The sequence below is a fragment of the Phascolarctos cinereus genome, unplaced genomic scaffold, assembly GCF_003287225.1.
Source record: "Phascolarctos cinereus isolate Bilbo 61053 unplaced genomic scaffold, phaCin_HiC Scaffold_726;HRSCAF=1367, whole genome shotgun sequence".
NCBI lineage: Eukaryota > Metazoa > Chordata > Mammalia > Diprotodontia > Phascolarctidae > Phascolarctos > Phascolarctos cinereus.
In genome coordinates this window covers 42733228-42756237 of record NW_027556098.1, presented here as the reverse complement: position 1 = coordinate 42756237, position 23010 = coordinate 42733228, and the positions used below count along the sequence as shown (strand labels likewise).

At 42.1% G+C, this 23010-nt stretch overlaps 1 protein-coding gene across 1 annotated transcript in view; it reads left to right on the top strand.

The window, feature by feature from the left end:
• Positions 1-20269: 20269 nt before the first annotated feature.
• The window catches only part of AGPAT3 (1-acylglycerol-3-phosphate O-acyltransferase 3), a 165719-nt gene continuing 162978 nt past the window's right edge, over positions 20270-23010 (top strand). The window contains exon 1 of the mRNA XM_020973855.2: positions 20270-20358. The gene's annotated coding sequence lies outside the window, so the exon portion shown is untranslated. The remainder of the gene's footprint in view (positions 20359-23010) is intronic.

Sequence of the window (23010 nt, the reverse complement as noted above, 5' to 3'; positions counted from 1 at the left end):
CTACTGAGACTATGGTCTGATGAAACTGTAAGCTTGGGGAGCTCACAGGAAACTTGCTTTCATAAAGTCAATTAAATCAGAGACCTCAGATGGGGATCAACTATTGTCCCTTTTTAGGTCACTTAGATAGGGACTTGTGCAAACTTAGCTCCATAAAGATGAATTCCTTGTATAGACAGTTCCCCAATGTGGAAGGGCAAAGAACATGGTGAAATAACTAAAAGATAAGGGTTTGATAAATTGGATCTGTGGTGTTTCTACCATAGACCCCTCACCTCATGACCAGCCAATTAGAGCAATTAGATTTCCCCCTTCTAGGTGGCATTTCAGGCTTTATTTATGAGCTTCCCTTGGTACACCCCCACACAGACATGAGCAGATCAACTGGGGAAATCTATCACAGCAGATATAATGGCCTTTTTGGGTAAATATGGTTGTCCACTATAATAGACACTCTGAGTGTGGTGGAAGAAAGCATGGTACCTGTCTCCCTGCTAGGTGGGTGAAGGACATCCTTTCCCATAAGAAGCTTTGGGTGTGGTTCCTGAAACATGGGAATGAAGAAGATTGAAGGCCATCCTAGTGGCATGCTAATAAAAATACCACAACATCTAGTATTAAATAGTGAGAACCTTTCAGTAATGCTCAAACCTAAGTCATCTCTTAAAGTTCTTGCCCTACTTGGATATAAGGGGCAGCTGGATCCTAGCAACTCAGTTACTATCATACCAAGAGACACCCCAATACGTCCATCTGGGTATTCCAGTTGCCACAGGGTTTCACAAAGTCTTAGAAGTTGTTACCTATACAGGTGCTTACAGCAATTTTTATGTGCATTATTGTGGGAAGGGTCAAATGGAAATCCTTGGAGTTAAAAGAGCTATCCCATGTAGTTAATATCAAACAATATCACTTCCTAGAATGAATGAAAGCTATTTCTTCCCTAGTCATAGAAATGTAGGAGGCCTAACTACTTTGATACACCAGCTTTTTTTTTTTTAATAATAATCATGTGGTCAGCAAGGAAGGTAGGTGGCACCTAGTGGCTTTTAGGGGCTACACGGAGATGAACAAAGTTGACATGCCAATCACTGAGGCTATTCCTGACTTTGTCAATATGGTAGACTAAGGAGACCAGGCCCTGGGCGAGTGGTATGGGGCTGGTGACCTCACTAATGCCTTTTCTTAATTCCTGTGGCTGATACCAGCCAGAAGTAGTTTGCTTTCACCTTGCAAGGAATCTAATATATCCTCATCATCCTTCTCTAGTTACCCGAACTCTCTCTCACACTGCTGCAGTCTGGTGGGCAGAGACCCAAAAAGGCTCCACTCTTGGGAGTACTGCTTTCCAATATTACAATGATGATATAATGTTCATTGGACCAAATGAGGAAATGCTGGCAGAAGCTTGAGATAAGATGATGGTTCATGTGAGGATAAGAGATGGGAGATCAACCCTAAGAAAAATCCAGAGTCCAATCTACTTAGTCAAGTGGGGAATACAATGAATGGGGAAGGCCCAGATGATGCCAAATGTATCTCAGTTGACACCGGAAGCATCACAGGCCCTTAGCAGAACAGGTACCATCTCAGGCAAAAGCAACAATAAGAGTATAGACTCCCAACAGCATCATGGACACTGGAAACAGGTAGTGTTTCTGCTAGTATTCGTGAAGAGGTTGCGACCTTGCAGGAGGATTTTAGTCTCAGTTCTAGTGCCATTCTTCTTCTGTTAGCCCAGTTTTTATCATCTATGAGAAACTTAGCTATCCTATGTTTTGCCTGGTTCACGTTCACTCCCCATTGCAAAAGAGGTCTGTGCAACCACTTGTCAGCCTCCCTCAAACCAGCCCTGAGGGATGGAGGTCCTGGCAAATATTCCCAGTGCGCTGAGGTATAAGAGACATGTCTAGCATGTGAGAGAGTCTTGAGGGATGGGGAAAACATGGATCTGGCCAAGTTGTATGGGGCCTGGGGGGAACAAAACTAGACAATTATGGACTCTCTCTTTTAGGGCCAGGATCAATGGAAGAATTTTGTAAATGCCTCCTCCTATATGTAATTGTCTGTGGGGCATGTCAGCACCCATCAAACATCATACACATTCTGCTGAAGTGAAGAAACAAGTTGGCAAAGAATATAAGAATGGTAGAGTTTGGGGAGTAGGACCCACTACCAATCATGGGGGCCATGATGCCATGGTGGGTGCAGTATCATATGATTCCACAACTAAAAATGAGGCAGTTATTTATACCTAATAGGGCTCCTTATGCCAGTTGGAGCACCTACCTCTAAACGACCAATATAGAGAAATGACATTTTTGTCATTATATCCCTGAATCTTGCTGAGGCAGGGGTAACTGGAGAGGGACAGGAGGTGTTCTACCTCACAGAAGCCATGTTCAGCATGAATAGCAACAGCTTAGGAATGCAGGATGTCTGGCCCAGCGGTTTCTTGGACATAGTCTATAGGAAGACTTATCTGATGAGAGTGGGCTGCTTTTGAACATAGTTGACGACCTCTTGCCCTTCTTTACTTTATCCCCTGGATAGCATAGAATGGGTCTCAAGGTAGCTGTTCCTTCACTGAGACTCCATATATCCAGGGAAAATGACTTAGGTCTCCCTCAATTGGCCAGTTTCCTTTCCCTTTGGAATGGTTTGAACTGTTTCTTCCCAGAAAAGCCTTGGGAAACCATGGGATAGAACATTTTTTGAGAAGTTCCTTGTTTTTTAAAACCACTGAGGAGATAAAAGTATCTCTGTATAACTATTTTGTAGATATATGTGTAATTACCTATAAGAAAGGAGATTCCTTAGCAGACTTGGTGGAAAGCCTGAGTCTTTGAGCAGAGACCTCTAAAAAGATGAAGATTTAGTTTTATCTTCTCCCCTATAGTACTCATAGAGAGAAGGAGGTCCTGGCTGATGGGCCATGGATCACTGAGCTGGTGGTGGTACAGGGCAAAGCATGACTATTGACCCTGGAACCAGGACAGGCTACATGCAAGAGGATAATGATCTTTTTGAAACCTCACTAAAGACAATCTTGAATTGAAATGGAGAATGGTGGCTGTGCCAGAAATATCATCATCTGTGCTATGGTCCAAATGGTCCAAATGTTCCTGGCACTTCTTTTGCTCATTGTCACTACTTTGTATCAGGAGAACTACTTTGAACTGTCCTCAAACATCAGCTACTACCTAGAAGTCCTGGTACTTTGTCCTTCAGAAGGGAGGATACAAAGTCTGGGATTTCTGGTCTGCATTATCCTTCATATTCAGTCACCCTGGTAACTATCCACTTTCAGGAGACCATTACGCTGGTTGCTGACTTTTTAAAGCTGCCTTCTTTTTTTTTTCACTTGCTCTAAACTCCTCCTTCAGTGCTACTTATGTCAGGCTTCTTCTTTTTTTAATTAATTAATTAATTAATTTTTGGCTTTCAACGATCACTTCCATAAGCTTTTGAGTTTTAAATTTTCTCCCCTTCTCTCCCTACTTCCTTCCCCAAGATGGCATGCAATCTGATATAGGCTCTACATATACATTCCTAGTAAATATATTTTCATATTAGTCATGTTATAAAGAAGAATTAGAACCAATAGGAGGAACCACAGGAAAGAAGAAACAAAACAGAAGAAAAAAAGAGCAAAGAGTATGCTTTGATTTGCATTCAAACTCCATAGTTCTTTTTCTGGATGTGGATAGCATTTTCCATCAAGAGACTTTTGGAGATGTCTTAGATCGTTGCATCGCTGAGAGGAGCTAAATCTATCAAAGTTAGTCTTCACCGGCCCTGAAGACAGGACCTGAGTTCAAATCGGCCTTAGACCAAACACTTGATACTTACTGGCTGTGTGACCCTGTGCAAGTTATGTAACCCCAATTGCCTAAAAATAAAAATAAATAAAATAAAATAAAATAAAAAACAAAGTCTTTGCACAACATGGCTGTTACTGTGTACAACATTCTTCTGGATCTGCTCCCTTCACTTATGTCAGGCTTCTTGAATCTCTGAGGTTAGAATTGTCAAGTAACAACCCTAGAGCCATTTAAGTGGTGGAAGTTCCTCTAGAAGAGCTGTAGGACCTTGACACCAACGGGAGGGGAGTGGTAGGAGCAATATCTACTAGGGTCCCTATGTAGGCTTTGATGATTTTCCTCTAAAAAATGGGGAAGCTGTCTGTGAAACTTGATTGGTTCAAGGATCTAGGTCTTGAGCTGTTGAGACAGATAACCCATTATTACTGTGTGAGTTACCACATCTTTCTGAACCAGCCCTCCCTGCTGACCAGATATGTGTTTTTTATGGAGATGAGGGGAGCTATACCTACCTGAGCTAGTTCTGTATCCTTCCTGTCCTTCCTGAGTATCCTTGACATGATATTGTTTTTTGTTTTTTTTTTCTTGACATGATAGTTAGCATTTTTTTATGAAATGTTAAAGTCTGAGTGTCTCATATTATTTTAATTCCTAGCCTAAACCACCAGACCAGCCTAAGTAAGGCCTGAACCACAAAAGAGGCATAGAAGCAGGAATGGAAGAATTGAGAGAAGGTAGCAGTTCTCAGACTTCTGTACTCTGGGAACCACTGAGTCAAGACAAAAGATCCCACACTCTAAAATAGCAATTCATCACTTTAATGCATCCATGATCACATCTATATGGGTAATGGTGCAGATTAGATCCTATTCATGACTTCTCATCTTATCTGAGTCTTGCTTATATTCTCCCATAAAACCTCCACAGAGGATCCAATCAAAGTGTTGGTGGTTTTCTAAGTCCTTTTACGTTTCATATGTACTTACGTAGTAGTCAATACCCATGCTGCACCAGCAGTGCACCTTTTCTGATCATACGTTCCTTACAGCATTTCTTGAGTGTTATTATAAACATGCTTGTAGTCTTCCTAGGCCCACCATGTGCTCTTTTCTCTGAACTTGGGTCACTGCAAATTTTAATTCATTAAAGATTGTGCTGTCTTGTGATTTGAGACTATACAATGTTACTAGGAGAATATTGGTTTAAAAAGGATGTGGATTTGTGTCAGGAAAAAGTTTGGGATCATTAAAAACACAGCAGTTTTTCCAATCCAATCTTTCTTTTTTTAATTAGTCTAGAAAGAGCTGTCCCTATGTAGCATGGAGGTTCATCATGTGGCTGGAAGTGAGGCAGAATAGACATCTCTAGCCCCCACCCTTCTCCCAGGGAGACTTTATTACCTGCCAGGAGGGGAAGCAGGAGGCTGGGTCCAGCAGCTTGGCCACCCTGAGAGGCCAATCACTCTGAGAGAGGGACTGAGCTAGAGTTATATCTATCTGCTTCTAGGGAAAGTATTTTTCAGGTTTGCATTAATTCTGATTGCTGTTTCATTAGTGCAGGAAGTAGTACCCCAAGCTTTATACCCAGGGCTTGACTTCTTTCTCACCTTCCATGATGAACAAACATAGCCAAGAAATCTATTTATTTAAAACAGAAAATTAGCAAAAGTACACATAGGAGAATATGTACCAAACAACACAGAGTGCAGGAGCTCCCCCATTGGGAGTGAGATAACTCAGCTCAACTGAGACTGAGTCCTAGATCTCACTGAAGGGGAAGCTCCCTGAAGCCTCTAGTGTGGCAAGCTGGGAATAGGGACATAATGAAGACTGCTAGCTCCTTTCATATCAGCTTCTTTCCAGAGACTTTCCCTTTGGCAACCTGAAGTGGGGTTGGCATCATCTATCTTCTTTCTTGAAGCTGGAAGCTAGAAGCTCCTGAAGCTTGAAGAGACTCCAAGACAGATGTGAGTAAAGAGACCAAAATGACTTTGGCTCAAAGAAAAGCAAACCTCTCTTCTCTCCTGCTCTTGACAACTTTGCCCCACTCCACATGCAGATGCAGGGCATTGATCTCCACCAAAGAGGAGAGAGTCCACTACCAATGAGCTCTGGGATTTAGGTTACGCTAGAAAGCATAGGAATAAATAAATCTTTTATTAACAAAAGTAGTATCTCAGACCAAGAACCAGAATTATCTGTAATGGGAATAAGCCTTTCCAGTAAGATCAGGGGTAAAGCAAGGATATACATTATCACTATTTCTATTCAATATTGTACTAAAGTGCTTATAGCAATAAGACAAGACAAATAAATTATTTTTTTTAAGAAAAAGAAATGAAAGGAATAAGCATAGGCAAATGGGAAACAAAACTATCACTTTGTGCAGATGATATAATGGTTCACTTAGAAAATAAAAAAGCTCATCTAAACTAGTCAAACTAGTCAACTAAAAATTAACCTAAACAATTAACAACTTCAGCAAAGTTGAAGGATATAACATAAACTCACAGAAATAATTTGCATTTCTGTATATTTCCAACAAAATCTGGCAGGAAGGCATAGAAAGAAATATTTTATTTAAAATAACTACAGATGAGTTAAAATATTTGGGAGCCTATCTGATAAGACACATGTAGGAACTATAAGAACACAGTTACTAAACATTACTTATATAAATACAGATCAAAGTAATGGGAGAAATACTAATTGCTTATGGGTATGCCAAGTCAATATAGTAAAAATGACAATACTTTCTAAATTAATTTACTTCTTCAGTGTCATACCAATCAAACTACCAAAGGATTATTTTATAGAGCTAGAAAAAAAATTCATCTAAAGGAACAAAAGATCAAGACTATTAATGAAATTAATGAAAAAAAGTGGGAAGGAAGAATATCTACTGTGGGAAGATAGCAGGAACAGATATCAAATTCAAGCTGTAACCATCAAAACAATTAGGTACTGGGTAAGAAATAGAGATTTCAATCAGTGGAACAGATTAGGTACATGATATACAGAAGTAAATGAGCACAGTAGCCTGTTTGATAAACCCAAAGATACTAGCTAATCAGGCAAGAATTCACTATTTTACAAAAACTGTTAAGAAAACTGGAAAGCAGTCTGGCAGAAAATTAGGTCTCATATAGAAGTATACATCTCACACTGTATACCAAGGCAAACTTCAAATGAGTATATGATTTTGACATAAAGGGTGACATTATAAACAAATTAGCAGAATATGGAAGAAATTACCTGTCAAATCTATGGAGAAGGGAAGAGTTCATGACCAAACAAGAGATAAAGAGGTTCACAGAAGGTAAAATGTACAATTTTGGTTACATAAAATTTTTAAAGTTTTCGTGTAAACAAGACCAAAGCAGGTAAAACTAAAAGACAAGCAAGAAAATGGGGGAGGGGGGAGAATCTTTGCACCATATTTCTCCAATAAAGATCTCATTTCTAAGATACATAGATAACTGATTCAAATTTATAAAAATAAGAGCCATTCCCCAAATGATAAATGGCCAAAGATTATGAACTGGCAATTTTTAGAGGAAGAAATTCAAGCTATCAATAGCTATGTAAAAATGGTCTAAATTACTAATAATCAGGGAAATGCAAATGAAAACAACTATTAATGCAATTTAAAATCGCCTCACACCCATGAGTTTGGTAAAGTTGATCAAAAAAAGAAAATAACAAATGTGTAAAAGGCAGTGGGAAGATAGGATGTCAACACATTATTAGGGAAATGTGAATTGTTCCAGCCATTCTGGAAAATGTTTTGGAATTAGGCCTCCAAAGCTATTAAACTGTGTATACCCTTTGACTCAGTGATACCACTACCAGGTCTATACCCTCAAAAATCAAAGAGAGAGGAAATGGGCCCTTGTACAAAAATATATGTGAAGTTCTTTTCATGATAGCAAAGAATTGGAAATGGAGGGAGTATCCATCAATTAGGGAATGGCTGAACAAGTTATGGCATATGAATTTGACAGGATACTACTGTACTGTAAGAAGTGATGAAAGGGATGGTTTCAAGGAACCTTGGAAGACTTGTATAAACTGATGCAAAGTGAAGTGAGTAGATCCAGGTGAACAATTTCTACAATAACAACAATATTGAACAACTTTAAAGGCTTAGGAATTGTGGTTGGTCATTATGTCAATCAGAATCTGGAATTCTGATTAATGCAATCACCAACCACAATTTCAGAAGACTCATGATCAAATATGCTGCCTACCTCCATATAGAGAGGTGACAAATAAATGCATGTGTGTATACACATATATATGTATGTATATGCATATATACACATATATGTATTTTTTTGGGATATGGTTAATGTGGAAATTTGTTTTGCTTGACTCTACATGTTTGTAAAGGGTTTTGTTTTTCTTGTTTTCTCAGTGTGGGGAAAAGAAAGTAGAAGAGAAAGTATTTGAAATGGAAAATAAAAATAAAATTGAATTTAAAAAACAAAAAGCCTCAGCCCTCCAAAACAGCTTATGCAATCCTGCCTGTTCCCTTCTCATATTTTCATTAAACACACCCTCAGTATACACATAAGATATTCTTATAAAGACTTTTAAATGTCTTTAATGGATGCATTTTGTTTTTTATACCATAATCATTTCTAAGTAATCACTTTTCATGGTATCCTCCCCTCAACTCCTCCCCCCAACTTTAATCAAAGCCATTCAATATAGAGTCCATAACTGACTTTGTTACATTCCACACCCATTGTCTACCATGTCTCTACAAAGAGGAAGAAATGTGTTCCAATTCCAGTCATCTGGAACCAAAATTTCTCATTTTATTTGACCCAAATTTTGTTGGTTTATAATGCCATCTTAATTTTGTGTATTTTTATCTTGTTCCAGTTTTCTTTGCATCATCTCATATAAGTCTTCACATATGAAAGGCACTGCAGCTTAGTGGATAGCAAGCTGGCCTCAAAGCCAGGATGAGCTGTTTCTAGTCTTACCTCTGACATACTGGCTGTGTGAATGAATAAGTCACTTCTCTGTGCTCTAACTCCCTAAGACTTAAATTGCAGAAAAGATGTCACCTACATTGCTTGAGAGAGTTGTTGTACTAGTGAGTTCCCTATTACTGATCTTGTCCCTGTCCTGATAGCAAAATGTTTCACTATGATAATAAACCACAATCTGTTCAGCTATGCAATCAAGGGGCTTGTTTCCATCATAAAAGTGTTGCAATGGTTATGGGGCCTTTCTATCATTGATATCCTTGGGGTATATCTGTACTTGTGGTATAGTTTTGAAACTTAAAAATAATTCTAAACCATTTTCTAGGATGGCTGAATCAATTTACAATTCTAATAACTGTGTATCAGTATGTCTGTTTTCCTATAGTCTTTTCAAAACTTCATCTTTTCTAATTTGATTGGTATACATTTGTTTTAATTTATAATTCTCTTATTTGGAATGATTTGAAGATTTTTTTTATATGGTCATTCATAACTTGTATTTTTGCCCAATTATCTATTGGGTAATGACTCTTGCTTGGTTTTATTCATTTGGCTAATTTCCTATATATCTTAAATGTCATGTTTTTATCAGAATGCTTGATGTAAAATTTTTTTTTTGCCAGTTGATTGCTTCTTTTCTTTTTCTAGGTGTATTGCCTGTGTCAAAACTTTAAAATTTTATGTATCTATTAGTATATTCTATTATTATCTATTTGCCATTTGTAATCACTTTATTTCCTTTGCCTCACAATGAATTCTCCCTATAACAATAGTTGTGAAAGGTACCTTGTTCCATTCTCCTGTGTTTTGTTTTCTGATATTACTGATAGTATGCATGTTAAACCTGCTTATACATTTAGAGCTTATTGTAGTATATTATGTAAAAACAGGTATAAATCACATTTCTGCTAGTTTTTCAATTTTTTCAGGAGTCCTTATCAAATAGGGAGTCCTTACCCTACTCAATTATACTGTTAATTTTATTAAACACTGGACTATTGTGTTGTTTTTAGTTCTTGTTTATCTAATCTCTTACTTTTGTTTTTTAAATGAGGCATCTAGGTGGTATATTAAATATAGTGCTGGATTTAGAGTCAAGGAGATCTGAGTTGAAACCCTGCCTCACATACTTACTAGTTATGCAACCTTGGGCAAGTCATTCAGCCTCTGTTCCTTTATTTATAAAATGGAAGTTTGACTAATGGAGTTCACCCTCTATGTAGGGCCAGCAGCAGGACAGTGTATGGGAAGATGTCAGACCATTCCCCCACCTTTCATCAAGCTAAACCTAGAGAAGAGCACATTACTTGCTGCACTGTAGAGTTGCAGCCCTGAGCAAGAACCTATTTCTTCTTTTAACAGGTGTAGCACTCTGCTCCCTTGCTGCTATCATGGGGAAGGGGTCAAAATACAGGACCACTCAGGGTTTTCTATGTTATTCTAAAATGCTCCATCTTTTCAGGAGGGAATTGCAATGTGCTAAAAGCCAGGAGCATATCTTGCTCTCAAATGAAGTTTATTCATTTTTGTGGTACAATCTAATCTGAAACACTTCTCAGGTTTCTGTTTGCAGTTTCAGTTAGATAAACTGGTTTAGTTAATATTTGATATTTTTTATGGTCTTTTGTGTAATACGTAGAAGGAAGGGGCTTAAACAAGTGAGTGTAGGCTAACAGCTACCCACCTCCCTTGTGGGTAATCAGGCAAGTGGTTTTTTTTTCCCTGAACTTATCATATCCCCAGACCAGAGATATTTGAGAGGTGGCAATTAGATACAATTCTAACCTGATATTTCTCTTGAAGACCAGAGAAGAAATTGCCTAGCTGTGGCTGCCCCAGAATTTGTTTGCCTCTTCCAACTGTGAGCATGCTGGTGGCATAGCCATTGCCTTCGTTCTTATTCTACTGTCTTTGAGGCAGTTCAGATCTTAGATCATATCCATCCATGCCACCCTTGAGTGGTGTCTATGTAGCTAATTCCCACATAAACCTACATGTAGGAACATATCTTACAGATATAATATTTTTTATTTATATGATTATGTGTATTGTCTTCCTAATGTTGAATAATTCTGTATTCCTGGACCAGGTTTCCTTCAGAAATAGAAAGGAGGAAGGGAAGGTTGCTTTTGGGTTAAGGAAGATCATTTGAGCACCAAGTTATCCACTTGTATGATAAACAAGCAATAATTTTTGGTAAATTTTGTGAAATGATCCTTGTCAAATCTGCAAAACTTTATATTTGGGTATAATTATGATTATCAATTCTATGTGTGGGATGGTATAAGATTGTGCTATATTTTGAGACTCTCTTGTATGGAACTAGCGGAAATTAAATGGAAGGACAATGCTTTTGGTTCCCCAGACACCCTAGAGGACTATTTTGGATTGTGAACATGGACAATATGTTCAAAATGCACTATTTACTACAGACCGGAAATTTTTCAAACAAGGGGAAGAATGTTACAGGAGCAGAGGGGAGAGGAGAAGGCAAGTCAGTTACTGAAACCTTAGCGTGTAGAGGAGATGTGTTAACTTGCTTCTGGGAGAATCATGGTGACGTGGAAGGTAAGTGCCTTGGAGAGACTCTGGAGCATGTGTAACTGGTTCTGGTTCACTAACCATGTGGTTGGGAGGAACCTGTTTCTACTGGCTGTGTAGCCATGACTGCTGGCATCTTTGAAAAGGCCGAGCAGCATCAGCAACATCGATCTCTGTTGCCTCATTCTAACCTGGGGAGTTTGGTGACTTTCTCTCATGGTGTCCAGACTATGTTGCAAGGGGAAGGGCGTTTCTTCCCCTCTTCGGCCGTGTGGCCTTCAGGAGTGGGACTTAGTTCTTGGCCTTATCTTTTGTCCTTTTCCTGTGTCAGTGAAGGCAGTAGAGTCTCCAGCCTTGGGAGTTTCAAAGGTACGGAAAGCAAGCTACAGGGCTCCAGGAGTTGGAATACAAGGTACAAGGAATAATCTTCTGGAGTGACCTTTGGGATCCCAGACCATTAGGACTCACCTGACAGTCATGCCACATTTTTACTTGAACTTAGTGGGAACAATATTACATAGGAACTGAGCGAAATTGTGATCCTCTTGATAATCGGGTGATATAGGGGAGATCATGTTCCTGAGTTATTTGGGGACTTAATTGCATGTTTTTTCTTGCTACATCTTTGACATAAATATCCTAACATAAAAGCTAACTGATGTTAAATGTTTAAATGGAACTGTGATGCTAGCCAGAGGCCCCTAACAATGTAGGGTGTGTGTGTGTGTGTGTGTGTGTGTGTGTGTGTGTGTGTGTGTGTAACACAACCATGCCACTAGAGGAGACAGCAGGCTGGCTGTGAGAGAGAGGATCATACTATACAATACTACACTTTCTTGGATCCAGGTCCTTGCATCTATTCATCATAGTGCAGTGCCTCTTCTGCTTCTCCTTCCTTATTTCCCATCTAGCTTCTCTTCTTTACATATGTCCAAAGGGTGGGGACAGGCAAGTTTATCTGTAAAGTCAGGCTCTCTACCAGTCTCAAAGTTAGAACTGAACTCCCCAAGGGAGGGGTCAAGGAAGAGGAGGCTAGGAAATTTACATCTGACCCCCACCCCAGGCACCTATCTCCTTGGTGCATCCTGATCTTCCTGGTGAGACCTGAAGATGTTGTGCTTATGACGATGCTACAACTAGTTATCAGATAAATGTGAACAAAACAAACAAACAAACTCTGAGCATCACTCCTATCTCTACTAAACTAGCACATGGGAAAACTCATTTTTGGAATGACAGGCATGTTTTTGAAAGACATTTGAGAGTCAGGCATGCTAATTCACTACTTGTGGAGTTGTGAATTGGTTCAATTGTTCTGAAAAACAATTTAATTCTTACCATTTTCTAATATTTTATGATAGATATTTAAGAAAAATGCCTTTAAAGTTTATGACAGTGATTAGATGTGGTGGGTCAAATGAAAAACAGCAACAACAACTATCCATACCTAGGATACATTAAGGTCAGCTTGAGATTTACTAAGGAAGTTGTTGGTGTCAATAGGAAAGTGGAGACTATAGCTCTGATGTGTCTATACCTGCTAATACTCACTAGAGGACCAGCATTGGTTGGAACTCATTCTATCCTTTTCAAAATTCTAGCAGGATATGGCAAGGATAAAGTTGGGACTCAATACCTGTACATTTTGAACACCCTTACAGATTGTGCAGAGGCTTATAGGAGGACAGAGACAAGAGGTGCCAGCAAATACCTCAGGAACATTGACTATTCAGCCTTTGGCTTCTGGGATGTTTGACTTTAGGAACTCCCCAATATCACAGGAGTGGAAGGGTAGGTTGAGGCTGAAACTTATCAAAAAGAAATACATGTTCATACTTCATGAGTGGGATATAGGATGTGTTCAAGGTACAACACAGAGAATCCAGATCACTGATTCTTGACCATTCAGAGAAATATCTAGGATTCCTCTGTCTATGATGGAAGACCATAGCTGCCATCTGAAAGAAATACATCCTTACCTATATCAGCCCTTATGCATCACCCATGGTTGTGTTCCTAAGAAAAAAGGAAATTACAGATGTGTACAGATTACCAGACTTTGAACAAAAGAACTAAAATGAACCAGTACACTGTGCCATGGGTATAACAGGCCCTGGATTGTTTGATAGGTAGCTAGTGGTTTTCAGTTTTACAGTTAGTTGCATAGAGGATACTACCAGATTCCTAGATTTGAGGAAGACAAGTAAATACTGCTTTCGTTTATCCAGCTAGATTTTTCCAGTTTGAGCATATGTCCCGAGGCATCTTTAGGGGCACCAACCACTTTTTAACAGCTGATGGAGAAAAGTAGTGGGGGATACGAACTACTTGGAAGTGTTGGTGTGCCTTGATAACACTATTGTCTTTGGTAAGACACTGGAAGGACAAAAGTTCTGAAGTTATTGATTAACAAGTGCTAATTTTGCTGAGTGTCTGTTAAGTATGTGGGCCACATCAAATCCCAACAACACATGAGCACTGATCCAGAGAAGACATTCTACAGAGAAATAGAATGTCTTGAACAAGTACAGAAGGGCAGTTGTATCTATAAGTTGGGGTTGGGCCTTTCCCTTTATGGTACACTGTGGTACCCTGGGCCCAAACTTAGGTCTATTTTCATGTCTCCCCCAAAAGGAGAGCTGTAGGAGGCTTGGATTGCACAGGCCTCAGGAGTACTAAACAGTGGAATGCAACTAAGTCAGAAAAGGTGATAAGATTGACAGAGTATCAGAGGGTCAGCTTTTGTCCTTGGGAATGCACAGACTTAAGGTCAGACAGTCTTGGAGTTAATAGGGATTGTTTAGAAGAGTTAAGGGCAGGGCCACTAGGTGGTGAATTGGATAGAGCTCCAGCCTTGGAGTCAGGACCTGAGTTCAAATTCGGATTCAGACATTTGACACTACCTATGTGACCCTGGGCAAGTCACTTAACCCTACTGCCTCAACAAAACAAAACAAAAAATCCAATTAGAGTTAGGGGGAAAGCAGGATATTACAAGAAGCACTTAACTGATCCTACCATATACTGCATGAAAGAGAGAAAAACCTGCTGACTTCAAAGTAGAGGCTCACTGTGGCAAAGAAGTATAGTAGAACCTCGGAAAGTATGCAGAGGAGGAGATATATCCCAGATCTGTCTAAGACTATCCTCACTTTGCAGATGCAGAAGCCACCAGAGAAATTAAACAGGTGAGAGTTGCTTATGAGCATGGAAGAGTTTCATCCTAATAAGAAGGGATTGGCCTCTGCTGGCCTAGGATAACTTCTGGAGGGTGAGCCAAAGAAGCAAAGCAGGGCAACTGTAACACCAGTGATGTAGTGTACATGCAAAGGTCCAAACAAAACCAAGAGTCATTCTCCCTCCATTCCTCTAGCAGCAGGAAGCAAAATGCTCCAGGCTTGGGTAGAAACCAGATTACACAAGAGATGCCATTTACAGGGACTTTGCCCTAAAGAGATTACTGACATCAAGATAAAACCTTTATGTAGAAAAATATTTTGACATGTTTATGACTAAAAAAAAATGAAAACAAACCACCTGAAAACAAAAAAAAATAACCAACTGGAAAATGACTGAAAAAACAGTATATTAATCTAATGTCATATTACCATTCCATAAGGAAGGCAGAAGTATGCAGCCTGACAAGGCCTGACAACCAGATTAAAATGTAATTGAGAAATATTTAACAAAATAAATAAAAATGCAATAAAACATAGGTAATATTACATTTTAATACTAAGTCAATAGACTGTCCACAAGGGATCCTTATGTACGGATTAGTGGCCCCTATTTCTATTTGAGTTTGATACCACTCCCATAAGGGGTGACAGAAATAAAGAATTCCTTCTTTTTAGTTTCTTGTCCTAAACAGGGAGCAAGGAAAGAACACTGTGGGTCTAGAAGAGGACTCAAGCAGGGGGAAGAGAGTCAGGTCCTGCCCATGAATACATCACCATGCATTTGGGGGAGGTGGGAGGAGTGTGATGAGGGCCTCACAGCAGATATAATTGTTGAGGTTTACGGGTTTAGGGGTGGTGGGACCCCAAAATCATAACACACAGGTCCTTCCCAAAAGAATTTGACCCAAGCCTTCTTTCAGCCAAAGACAAGGTTTATTAGAACATCCACCATATTGGGCAGACCCTTAAGAAGTCTGAATATTAGTGTGCTATTGGCTAGATTGTAAAAATCTGAGCAGTGGCTAGATTTTAAGAATCTGAACAATGGCTAGATTATAAGAATCTAAGCAGTAGCTAGATTATAAGAATCTGAGCATCTTAATGGACTTTATATTCAGAAAGACTATGGGAAGGATCTAGGTGTGGTCAAGTAGTCTATGAGGTAATAGAACTCCAGGGACCTGGACTATGTGGCCAAGAGAGAAGCCTAGATAGGATTAAGGGTGGGAAGTGGCCTTGGGCCATAGGGAGGTTGGGTTAGGCTAGGTTAAGGGAAACAGAGAATTGGGAGATTAGCCTTGTGTAGCCACAAGGAAAGGGCAGTTGATGGGATTATAGCCTCAGGAGAAAGTCAATTTGGCCAAGCAGGAAAGTCCAAGGTTTTTCCTTTTTTGGGGTCTAGATCCCATCCTCATCATAATGAGGGGAGAGTGGATACTTCTGAACACTCTATTCTCTGGCCATGAAACATACATTTTCTAGACTGCCTCCTTATTCTTGGGGAATCTAGGGTCCCTGGGGGTATCCAACATGGAGGTCAGGTGGATGGGATGACAAAAGTCCAGAAGAATGATGTTTTAGTCCTGGGGTTGACAGGTGGTATAGTGGAAGAGATTGTATTTAGTCCAATACCATATTTCCTCCTATCTTTTTAAAAATTTGGGATAATAAAACATCTCAGGAAAAGGTTCTTCAAACAAAGACATGGGGAAGGGATGCAGGGGAGAAATCCATAATAGTACTCTTAGCTGTGTTAACTTGAGCAGAGAGCCAGACTTTCAGCTTTCAACATCTTACATGAGGGTATTAGAGAGAATAAAGAAAGAACTATTTAAGCACAAAGTTCATGAATAGGAGATTAAATTTTTATAGTGTCCTGGAAGGCAAAAAGGAGCAAGAAAGAGATGGATTAAATTAACATTTCTTGGAAATGGAAGTAACAAGTGAATATTATTCAAAGAAATAGTTGGATGGAAAGGCAGAGCGCATTAAATAACTGCATCTTACCTTTGCAGGAAAAGGCAGGGGAGAGTTGTTATAGGTGGGTCTGACTCAAGCAAGAATCCTGTTAGTTCAGATTCAACCAGTTACTAATAGGTCAGTCAGTCAACCAGCATTAGTTAAGGGCCTATTTTGTGCCACGCACTGTGCTAAGTGCTGGAGACACAAAGAAAGGCAAAAAGCAATTGCCGCTCTTAAGCTTACTGTCTAATAAGGAGAGACAACATGCAAACAACTATGTGGGTTACACAGCTACTAAGTGTCTGAGGCCAGATCTGAACTCAAGTATTCCTTACTCTAGGCCTGGTGGTGGTCTATCCACTAAGCCAATTTGCTACTCTCTATTTGATCCTGGAGGTAAAGAGGGGACCACTGGAATAGGAGGGAGGGTGACACGGTCAGATGCACTCGAGGAAGATCAATTTGATAGCTGAGTAGAGGATGGATTGTAGTGGGGAAAGAGCTGAGACAGAGACCAACCAATAGGTTATTGTAATAGTCTAGCCATGAAGTGTTGAGGGGAGGAACCAGGTTGGCTGCAGTGTCAAAGGAGAGAAGAGGGTGTAAATGAGAGATGTTACAAAAGTAGAAGCTATAGGACTTGACCACTGATTGGTTGGGGTATGGTGGGGTGGTGAGAGAAAGGAGTCAGGAATGACACCTAGGTTGCAAATCTGGGTGACTGGGAGAATGGTGGTACCCTCAACAGTAATAGAGAAGTTAGGAAGAAGGGAGGGTTATGGGGGGAAAGGCAATGAATTAGGTTGGAGACATGTTGAGTTTAAGATGCCATAGGACATCCAGTTTGAGGTGTCTAAATGGCAGCTGGAGATGCAAGACTGGGCGTCAGGAGAGAGGGAAAGGTTGGACATGTAGATCCAAGAGTCATCTGCATAGAGATCATAACTGAAACCATGGGAGCTGATGAAATCATCAACTGATGTAGTGCGGACTGTGCTCTACGGCTAAGCTATGCACCCAGTCTCCTTCCCAGAGTCTGAGGTAGTTCAAAGAGGGAGGAGGATTGTGTTTCCAGTGTTGGGGGAGTATGTTTGCATATTTGTTACTATACTTTTGGAAGTAAATATTTCTGTGTAAAAATTAATCTGACAGTGGCTAAGTGGAACTGGGTGCGGAGGACCATCCCCTACAATTGAAGGAACACTATTAGTGGGGCTAGTGCCATTTGCAGAGCCAATAGTCCCCTCAAAACTCCTTACAGGTACTGGAGCATCCTGGTGTGTGTGTGTGTGTGTGTGTGTGTGTGTGTGTGTGTGTGTGTGTGTGTTTGAAAATCTAACCTGCTTGACCTGCAGGCAGGAAGAAGTCAAGTAGTCTCCTGTTACACTGCTTTCTGTCCATTATTTTCCTTCACATCCTTGACCTTTTATTCAAAATGTCTTCCAGGATCCTTTTTACACCTACCACTGTAGGTGTAGAAAAAATTTCCCCTAAAGATGCCTGCCAATCCATAGGACAATATAAAAGAAATCTAATTTATCCCTTACTAAGACAAGCAGGTTAACCTAAAAGAAAAGGCCCAAAGAGAGAGATTAAGCATTTAGGGTTGATTAGAATTTTTTTTTTTTGGTGAGGCAACTGGGGTTAAGTGACTTGCCCAGAGTCACGCAGCTAGTGAGTGTTATATGTTGGTTGATTAGAATTTTTAAGTCATCATTTATGTCCTTCTGTGGACTTGTAGTTCACAAGGATCTTAAGCTGTCCAGATTTATAGAAGCATAAGGTAAATAATCTAGGTCTTTTGAAAAAGGAAGAAAAAAAAAGATGAGCTCCCACTGTATACTCCAGGCAAACTGCTAGGAACAATTATTCAAGGATGCAAAATCCATATTGTTCATATTCCATATTCATAACTGGAACAGTAATACAGCAGATATCAATAAATAAGCACACAAAAACCCAAAAGTTATGTCAAAGAAACTGGCAAGACCTGTGAAAGAAACATGTTGGAAAGCTGCAATTGCACCCTAAGACAAAATAAGAGGGTTCCCCCCCATCATGTCTTCAACCACTCCTTAACTAGGCTCTGTAAGAATGAGTCACTCCCTCCTTTACTGAAGAAACAGACTTCTATTTCATTTCACATCCCATTTTCCTTGTTGTATATCCTTTGGAGATTTTTTCAGAAATACATGCCAGTTGCAAAATAGCATGATCTGAGTAGACAAGAAGGCAATATGAACAAACATTTTAGTTCTATCCCAGTCTCACTCCTGATTTTGTACTTTGCCTTTTTTTCTTAATCTTTTGTAAAATGGTGATGACCCATCTGTAGGGTTGCTGTGTCAAACCTTCAATGACTGCTAAGAGCTTGCAAAAACTGGGAGAATTACTTAAATGTTATTTCAGCACTTTAGTGGATACCGTTAAGTGTTAATAAAATGATATAATTTTTACTTTAGCCAGGATCTCATATGGTCTATTCTAAGAGTTTTTTTTTTACTAAGTTTAAAAGGTATTTTACTTGGAAGAATAAAAAATAATTAAAATGTTGCCAACCAAGCTACTAAAACAGTGTAAATAAATAACCACACTTATCGTTAGGCTCCAAACCAGGATGTCTTGGGCAAAGGAGATAATGTTCCTCTAGATTGTAAACTTTTAATGTTCTTCGGGTTTTTTTTTTAAGGTTGGAGTGACCCTAGTAAAGAAAGGGGAAGAAGGGAGGGGGTATTTTGTCAAATTAATCGTGGTGTCTGTCCTTTCACCTTTCTCAAGTCCAAAGAAGTGGAATCAACTTGCAAACCCCCAGGAGTCTTGGCCTTGACTAGACCCTGAACACGCATGTGTGTGTGTGTGTGTGTGTGTGTGTGTGTGTGTGTGTGTGTGTGTGTGTGTGTGTGTGTGTGTGTGTGTGTCTTAGAAAAAGAAGCTCTATTCAATAGTTTAATTGGTAAGGGCAGCAAAAATTCGATTCTACCAGGAACAAGCCGGCTGTCCAGTGGACTTTCCCCTATTCCTGCACCACTAACAGAAGGAGAAAGATGCTTTCCCTCCTTTCTTAGCGGAATCGGAGGTGTTGAGGCGGGACTGTCTAGGCAGTTCCCCCCTCTTCCACCCCCGAACCCCCGCCCCCTGCCTCCCAACACCACCTTCCGCAGGAGGAGAGCCTGGGAGGAGGACACCTCGTCCAGGCCCCCGGAGGCGGCGTGGGGCGGGGGCACGACAGGCAGGCTCCTCCCCTTGACATCGGAGGCAGCCTGCCCAGCTCGCCCTCAGCCTGCGGAGCCGCAGCCGCCCAGCCCTAGCCTGAGCCCCGGCTCCGGCCCCAGCCCGGCCCGGCTCCAGCCCGAGACCCCCCTGTGCTCCTCCCACCGAGCTCTCCTGCCCCCAGCGGCCCGGGAGGCACTGTAGGGCTGCTGCACACAGGAAGCAGCCGCAGCTCCGGAGGAGCCCCCGAGGAGGAGGAGGAGGAGAAGGAGGGCGGCAGGGGAGGGGGAGGGTGGGGGGAGGGGGGGAACGGGTGGGGGAGCCGCCGCTGGAGGGGCCGCACCGTATAAAGGGCTGGGAGCCGAGGGGGCCGAAGCCAGCCCTGGGCACTAGCGGCTGCCGGGACCCCCGGACGCGCGGCCCGAGCCCCGCGGGAGCCGCCGCCGCCTCGGCCCCGATCGCGGGCGGCCGCAGCAGCCTCGGCCTCCCGCGCCCCCCTCCCCTCCCCCTGTCGCTGGGGGGAAGCCGGGCCGCCGCTCAGGCGGCGGCGGCGACTGCCCGGGAGCTGGAGCTGACGCGTCGCGGAGGAGGAGCCGAGGCGCGGGACCAGACGCCCGGGGCGGATCGTCGGCGGCCGCGGCAGGTGGGTTGCCGGGGGGCCCGGCGCCGGGGCTGCGGGGAGGAAGCGGGACTGGGGGGCCTCCCGGGCGCTTGCTGCTGCCCCCACCACCCTGGGGTCGGCCTAGTCACTGCCGCCTGCCTCGTCCTCGTCGCCGGCATCGGTACCGGGCGCTCCCCCCCTTAAACGCTCGGATCGCCGGTGTCATCCATCTCACCCCTACCACACACCCCGCTCCGAGGCGTTGCATGTGCGTACGCGCGTGTGCGTGTGTGCCCGCGTGTGTGTATGTATCTGTGCGGACCCAGGGGCGCTCGCCTCCTTCCTCTCCCGGTGCGATGGACTGTACTGCGTCCACCGTCCACCCGTGTAAGAGTGGTGCGATCGCGGGTGTGTGTGAGTGCGTGTGTGCGCGCGGGTGTGCGTGTCCGCCGTGTAGAGGGCGGACGGCGGAGGCGCGGGGTGTCGGCATCGCTGGATGCCGTCGCTGCCTCGCTCTGTCGGGCGGGCCGCCCGGGGTGGGTGGACGGATGCTAACCCCGGGCCCTGGGAAGCTGTCCGGCTCCAGCCCTCGTCCTCCCCGGGCCGCCGTGGCCCGCGCCCCTACGCTCCCCAGCCGCTCCGCAGGGTCGCCGGCCGGCCTGCCGGCTCGCCAGCCTCGGTGCGGGGGCCCGGGGCACCTTCTGAATGAGCTTGGCGCTGTCCAATGGCGGAGAGCCGGGGCCCGGGAGGTGGCGCGGCTCTCACCAATGGGAGCCCGCGGCCCTTCCTTGCGCGAGGAGCTCGGGTGGGGGGAGCATCTGGGGGTGGGGGCTGGAAGGGGAAACGGGGGGGGGAAGGGGGTGACTGAGGCCGCGGGTGAGGAGCGGCTGCCCAAGCTCTGCTTCTCCTCCGGGCGAAGGGGCCTGCGTCATCCTCGGTGTCAGCCCGTTGGTCTCTGTGACCCCGGATGCCCCGGACTGGTCACTGTGCGGGGCATCTCGGGCCCCTTAGCTTTAGACCCAGAGCTTGGCTGATGCTGTAGTCCGCCCGTCTGCCGAAAGTCAGACTGTTGACAGAAATTCCTTGACAGGAGAATCCTGTGTTGGTGTGTGTTCGATAGGCTTGGGCCAGAGGTGCTGTGTTTAGGGGGAGGAGGTTGGAAGACGTTGCTTGAAGGTTCATTACCGTGTCCAAAGATCAAATGTGAATTTCATTAAGATTGGCAACTCCCAGGTTACTTCAAGAATAATATTGCTATTTCTGAGCCCCAAAGAAAGAGAGGAGGAGGTCTTTCTTTAAAGAGGTGGGGGACTATGGATGTTGAACATTGGTTATGCTATCAGACTGGGCTGATGTTGCTAGTTTTGCTTAACTGATTTTTTTTTCGTCTTTGTTTCCAGAAATGGCGGGCTAGGTAGGGAAAGAGGGTGGGATGCATTCGGAAATGAAGGTGATGTAAAAACAAAAGATAATCAAAATGAATTTTCTAAATGCCATTTTGAGGAAAATATTTTAAAGACAACTTAGGATGTCATTAGGATAGTTGTTCCCAAAGTGCTTTAAAAAGAGGTTTATTTTGTCCATTTGTAACCATATTGGAAAAGTATGGAAATTTCCTTTTTCATCTTTGGTGAGGGTAGGGGTATGCTTCCTCCAAAAATGTCCTCTCCTTCTTTGGTTCTCCTGTTTATAACTTCCTGTAGAACACATGTTGGGGGCTTTCATCTTCTGACAGTGCATGGATAGATAGATACCAGTGGAGGAGAGTAATGACTATGGAAAAAATGATTTTTGTGAATGGCTTCTTATGGTATTATTTTTCTGTATGACTTGAAAAGCTTTGTATATAGTATTGTTTGAAGATTTTGCTTCTCTTTATTGGGAAATATGTGTATGATAATCTTGTAAAAGGAAAAAAATGAGTAGACTATGGGAGAATAACTTCAGTAGTTACATAGATATAAAAGTGGAATAAATTTCAAATAGAATATCTAAATGTTGGGCCTGGTTAAGGAGATGGAAAATTGTGGGAAATAGCATTATAGTCCAGTTGTATTTCAGCTAAATCTTTTATCTTCCTTATTTGTTTCATATGAGAGCTAAAAAAAATCATTTTTTTCCTTTCTCTTACCCTCCCTCTGTAAAAGAGTGGAATCTAAAGTTTTCTTTGATAATTTAAAAAATATTCTTCTGCTAGTGAGAAATCCAAAGGTCAGCCTCTGCCAGGACTCACCTGTGAGTACATATGTGTTTCTATGTCTCCATTAGTAAATGCTGTTTACATGTTAAGTACTGATGATACTCCTTGCTGCACTGTGAACCTTGGGGTGCAGATGTGAAAGTACAGACCCTTTTACAGATATGTTGATCTACATTGCAAATAAAGGGTTTTTAGAATGTGATATTTATCACTCATTCATAGATTGGGCCTGTGATTTCATTGGTTTCAAGGAAATGCTCATGAGGAAACTCTACTAATGCTGGTTGGCACCTTCTCTGAAGTTTTATAGTCTTAGAAAAGTGTGAGAGCAGGGGTGTCAAACTCAAATAGAAAGAGAGGGTACTAAACCACACGTAAGGATCCCTGTGCTTGAGTTAAAAAGCTATATATTAACATCATCTATGTTCCATCATATTTTTATTTTATTTTATTTATTTCCCAATTGCATGTTAATCTGATTTATTGCCAACTGA